At 41.1% G+C, this 6,242-nt stretch overlaps 1 long non-coding RNA gene across 1 annotated transcript; it reads left to right on the forward strand.

The window, feature by feature from the left end:
* The first annotated feature begins 564 nt into the window (after positions 1-564).
* LOC123452412 lies at positions 565-1,240 on the forward strand. Its single transcript, XR_006632595.1, has 3 exons — positions 565-625; positions 991-1,048; positions 1,148-1,240. It is a non-coding gene; the product is annotated as an uncharacterized LOC123452412 (long non-coding RNA).
* Positions 1,241-6,242: the final 5,002 nt, after the last annotated feature.

The following is a 6,242-nucleotide window of genomic DNA, read 5'->3' on the forward strand; positions in this document are numbered from 1 at the left end:
CACTATATCATTTTTTATACTCTTGGTGTTCAACATGGCAAAGTTGGATTTTTTTTAATTTCCCTTCTGGAGGTTTTTGCACTCTGTTCAATATTTTTTCATATCAGAATCACTTTAGCAGTACCATATCTAATACAATATGTAGCAGACGTAGAGTTATGCATTTCATAGAGACTAAATAATAAATTGGTGAAATTAGTTTGTTCTCTGATGTATGCTAGCTTAACTTCATCTGCTTTTTAAATTATATCACATTTTACCCCACTACTTGCGGCGTCAATTAACACACACATGTTTCTCTCAGAGCCAATATCCTCGCATTGTTACTGAGGACTTCTTGCCGCTTCCAAGCAAAGGACAGACAGGGAAGGATGGGTGGTTAGTTTCTCTTAACTATTCTTGTCTTATTCTTGAAATACCAATGGATGGTCATTTCATTTTATGCCATTTTAAATACTAGCTTCACCTTTATGCTTTATTGATCCAACTTTGTGAGACTTGACTATTTCATATAACTTTTTCAAGTCTAATATTGTTATTTTTGAATGTGAAGGTACCCCCAAGCCACGGTGATGTGTTCCCCTCTTTGAACAATAGTGGAAAACTTGATACCTTACTGTCACAGGTGAGCACAAATGACTTAACCTTCTAAGTAGGTGAACAGATTAATTTGATAGATTGATTGGTCGCATACAACCTTAGTATCCAAATTTTGTTTTTGGACACAGATTAGTTTGCCCTTGTGATCGCATCTTCATAACATGTTTTATTTTTTAAGTTCACAAAAAATCTATGTAGTGTATGCTTCTTATGACTTAAATTATAAGGTCGCAAACCAGTTACAACCTGTACTGATGTACATCATCTGTAGGGACTTGTTTAACAACAAAAGATAAATGAAGAGTTCGCTTAAATTCTTAAAAAACTTCGATTACAGAATCCAAACGCTTTCGTATTATTGTGCTTACTATTTTGCCAATCTTCTCTCAGGGAAAGGAGTATGTCTTCGTGGTGAACTCAGACAACTTGGGTGCTATAGTTGACATCAGTATCCAAACATGATCAGATTTATTGATTTCCAATCTGGTTCTTTTACCTTTTTAGTGTTACTTTGTGTCATAAATAGGATCCTTAACAACCATCACAGAGATATTAAACCACCTGATCCATAACCAGAATGAGTACTGCATGGAGGTTACTGCAAAAACATTGGCTGATGTTAAAGGTGGTACCCTCATCTCGTGCAAAGGAAGGGTGGAAGTACACTAATAATTTCCTCCTCGTTTGGCTATTAGCTTTTAATTACCTTTGCTGATAAGCAAACATAGAAAGTAATGACTATAGTGTAATTTGCAAGTTGCAATGTTAATTTTGAACCTTCGTGACATGAATCACTCAATGATTTATCTCTATTACATGCAGCTCTTGGAGATTGCCCAAGTCCCTGATGAACAAGGCCAATGGTTGAACATATAAATCTTTTTGAATACATTCTTTTGTAACTCTCAATCAGTACTACATTGTCGATTTATACATAAGAGGACCAGAGGGCAAAATACAATGCAAGGCCCTACGCATACCTGCCCATCTAGCGCATGGATGTGATTTGAGCAATTTTAGGCCATTAAGCATCATCTTCGTGCAGTCCCTACCCAAAAGGAGCAACTATATTTTGTTTTCTCGAATGTGATATAGTGATATGTATTCACATATTTACAGGTGCATTGATGTATTTGTATAATTTTAATTCAAAAACCACAAAATTAATCTAGAATAAGTTAATTTTTGTGTTTATAATCGTGCATCCACCTTGGAAAATACTTTTCCGTTCACGACGGATGAGTCTTCCATTGGGAAAGGCAGAGTCTCATTCTCAAGCCTCACGGGAGGGTGTAGGCACATTTTCTTCTCCCGTTGCAACGCACGGGCCTTTTTGCCCATGTGACAATCTTTATAGAAGCTACAAAAAAATTCTTGAAATTTGATACTATACAATCAAATTAGATATCATCGTAAATTTTAATCTCTCGCGAGACACAGGGATTGGAGGTTTCCTCTCGAGAAGATGGATGAGAGAGGATGACGATGAGATGTATTTATCTACCACTTTAGGACCATGAGATATCATATGTGCATAGCCTATTCCTCATGTCACATTACATTTTTCTTGATACACACATTTTGTTATCCCGTGGCAATGCACGAAAGGGATCGCATACTTTTAGGAAACCAAGTAAAGAAAGAGCGGAGAGAAAACTGAAGTTATATTTGGTGTCGCCAAATAACAATAGTTGAGATTACCTTCAGGAAGAAATTCCAAAGTATATAAAAAAGCAAGGAGTATCAAGCTTGTAAAGTTATATATTTGGTACTATCCTTTGCAGAATATAAGTCATATTGGTTTTGTCTCAACCCAAACTTGTTTAAGTTTGAGTAAGTTATTAGAAAAATAATATCATCCAGAAATTCAACTCGTCTCTTGAGAGCAGATGCTCCTGCCCATCAAATATGTTTCATTCAAATCTCAACCATTTTTTAAAAATCTGGATGTCCTCATTGTCACACCCAAATGCTATCTGCAAATTTTTAGGAGAAAAGATTAAGCATGTTGACGTTTGAGGAAAATAAAATCAAACGTATAATGTTACCTCCAAATGGTATGCTTAATTTTGTTTTTTACCGACAAAGCTCCGCTATCCTTTTTTGCATGAGAACTGTCAAGCACGCTTGTTAGACTAACATAGAGATGCAAAAAAGAAATATTTATTTTAAATTTACTGTTCATTCGGGAGCATATGCTTCCTAAAGCCAGAACAACCCTCCTCGTCGATGCCAAATAAAACTATACTGTAAGAACTTATTTCTTAATGCACGTGATGATATTGATCTGATATCATTGATGTTGATTTGTGTGAACTTAACTAACAAGTTGGAATTAGGACAAACCTAATATAACATATGATGCGAGAAAATATATTCGACTGACGTGAGGTGGTTGCGCCTATAGGGAAATTAGATGCAATGCTACACACACGCAGAGTCGCCACGCCCTCTAGAAAAGCTAGGGTTCCTTTGTCTCCTGCCGACACCGTCGGAGGTTTGCCTATTCTCCGATGGCCCTAGGGCCATGGGACGACGGTAGATCCTGGCACTTTCTTGCGGGAGGGCTCCGCTTTAGATGTTTCTTTTTATTTTGTTTGTGAATGTGTCCTGCTTAGGAAGACGAGATGACGGCGGTTCGCTGAAGATAGAATAAGATGCTTCCCGCCTAACCCTTTTTCTGATGGCGTGCCTCTTTAGAGAGCATTTGGAGGGGTGTCTCGGTGTTTGCCTTTGGTGGATCTACTCGGATCTGTTCTTTGTTCGTCTATGTTTATGTGTCTTCAGGTTGGATCCTTTCAATCTACGCATCGCTTCATCGGTGGTGGTTGTTGTTCTGGTGCGCTTGTCCTATGAAGCCTTAGAACGATGAGAAATTAAAAAATGCACCTTATATTATGGATTTTTATAGAAAAACAAATACACCTTATATAAAGGAACGGAGGAAGTATTAATGAATATACATCATGTTGGATATACACTTTCAAATAAGAACAATTATTTGACTCATCTTTTTTTTGTCCCGTAACAACATACGGGCATTCAACTAGTGCATTCTAGAATCGAAAACCTTAAATCCATATTATTACGTGCAATGTAAACCTAATACAAGCGGAACTCGTCTAGCTCCGCCGTGCCCATGTCCAACGGCTGACTGCGCCCCTCGTAATGTCGGTCCGGTCGTCGACAAGGTAGAGTAGGACATGGGACACTAACCGGCTCACGGGAGTCGAGCCTCCCAGGCCCTACTCTTCCTCGTCGGAGCCCGTGACCCGGACGGTGTTGGTGGACATCAGGTCGCTGACGGATCCTTCCTGGGAGGAGACGATGTCAACCACAATACGGTTGCAGCGCCCGCACCCATGCATTATACAGGGCGCTGGAGAGTGTGACTCCGCCTCTCCAATGTCCACCGCCGTGAGGGCCTCCGCCGCCTCCCATGCCCGCTGCCTCGCACGGCAGGCACACCACACCATGTTAGCTTCTGAGGACGCCCAAGGTGCGTCCTCGGCGCGCCAACAGAGGGGTTGCACGTCCGCCACGACATATGGACGCCAGACGGACCGCACCGCCCTCGGTGAGGCAGCGACGCCGGATCCAGGCACCCGTTGTGCTGACGTAATGGATCTCGACACTACGAGTCAGAGTGCTGCCGAATGGCATGCGCCTCCTGGGAGCTGCGGAGCGGAAGCCGGACAACCATCTCCTCCTCAGGGCCACGTGAGATGAGCTCGTGGTCGACGAATCCAAAGGTGAAGGACTCGAATCCGCTTTCCGCCATGCCATAGAAGGATGGTGATCACTGCAGGTGAGCTTGAGTGGCGGCTGAGAGTGGAGTGAAGTGGCTAAAGTTTGGTCCAGCGAGTGGATGAGGATGAATATATGTGGGGTCGATGTGGGCCAGTGCGGGCCAGGCGGGTGTGCCTGAGTGCGCCCGGGCTCCCCCATATTCGCCCCGTATTTGGGCTGAATATGAGGGGTGCCGGTCAACCGGGGCGTTCTGAGGCCCGTTTGAGGGGTCCGATTGGGTCGCGATTTTGTGACCGGCCAGTGACCGGACGGCCTGTCCGGACGTTTAAGACGGGTATAAGGAGCCCTATTGTAGATTCTCTAACACAGTTGATTGAACAACCACCTCCAGCCATGGCATAATTAATTTGCTTAAGAGCATTGTGATGCTCTCACTTTCAAAAAACAAAAAAACAGAGAGACACCAGAAACTGATGATATTTCATTAGAATTGCACAAAAAAGGAGAAAAATTGGTTAGCCATCTCAAAACGGATGTCAACAAAGATGATGGTTCCTTAAAGCATTAATCCACAATCTTGGAGCTAAACCTCAATATATCTCTCGTGTAAAAACATACGTCTACAACACCCATTTAGTCTTCTTTAAACCCACCGATATCATCACCGTACCAATAACATAGTAAATAAATTAAGTGTTTCCTTAGTTATGAAAATATTCATAGGATTTATCCTTATCGAGAGAAAGAAAGCTAGTTTTAATTAAGATGAAAAGGAAGAAAGGTAACTTTATTCGCTTTGGTTACTACCAGTAAACATTCTTCACGACATTTTTTCTGATCATCTTGGTATGCACTGCACAGAGCATGATCCTTTGCACGCACTCGTTGAACCAAATTGCTTCTATAATCATTTCATTCTTTAGTCTCCATCAACCACATACTTCAGAGTAGCTAAGGTGTTGATTAGAAGAAGATCCGACCCATTTCCTTCGCGGATCCGAGCATGCGCACAATAAGAACAAAACCAATAGGGACTTCAAATAGGACAATTTGAGCTGTAGATGGTTATGCTCCTTTGAAGGCAAATTTTGATTGTAGATGACTACTACTCCCTCCGTTTCTAAATATAAGTCTTTCTACAGGTTTAACTAATGGATTACATACGAATGTATATAGACATACTTTAGAGTATAGATTCATTCATTTTGCTCTGTATGTAGATACCTAGTGAAATATCTTAAAAGACTTATATTTAGGTACGGAGGGAGTAGTACTAAACATAAACCTTTCCTTATTTGCATTCATAGTTTTTTTCTGGACTACTAGCTATGATATCCTCACTATTTTCCGGACTACTAGTATTAATTATTGACCACGTTAGCATGTTTGCTATTCCCCCGATACGGTTTAGAAGGCGCGCATGAATGATCTCTGGGACTAAGGTGAATCTTGATTGACTCATTTTTTTACAAGTGTTCACACAATAACCGCACGGTGTCTAATTATTTAAGAAGATAATGCATAGTAACTCACGCGACCACTAAACGAGAAGTGCATGCAGCCCAGTAGTACTTCTAATTAATCAAACAGTAAATGTCACGCGCCTTAATCATCTTCTATTCCGAAAATGCATGTAAATGAAACCACACCTTCTAAACCGTAACAGAGGAAGTAGTGCCAAGTGCATGATACTAACTATGATACCTCGCTACGATGATTAGTTATCTCAAAACTCATAAAAAAGGTCAACCCCATTCTGCCAAGCGGCAAGGTATACCACTCGTTCCTTCTTCAGAGTAAGGAGTTATCAATCAAGAGTTCTCCCATATTAAGAATATAGGATGGTGCCGCGCTTGCTCCTGCCACTGCATCGCCGGCGCCACCGGCGGCTG

This window comes from Hordeum vulgare, chromosome 5H (genome assembly GCF_904849725.1).
Source record: "Hordeum vulgare subsp. vulgare chromosome 5H, MorexV3_pseudomolecules_assembly, whole genome shotgun sequence".
Classification (NCBI taxonomy): domain Eukaryota; kingdom Viridiplantae; phylum Streptophyta; class Magnoliopsida; order Poales; family Poaceae; genus Hordeum; species Hordeum vulgare.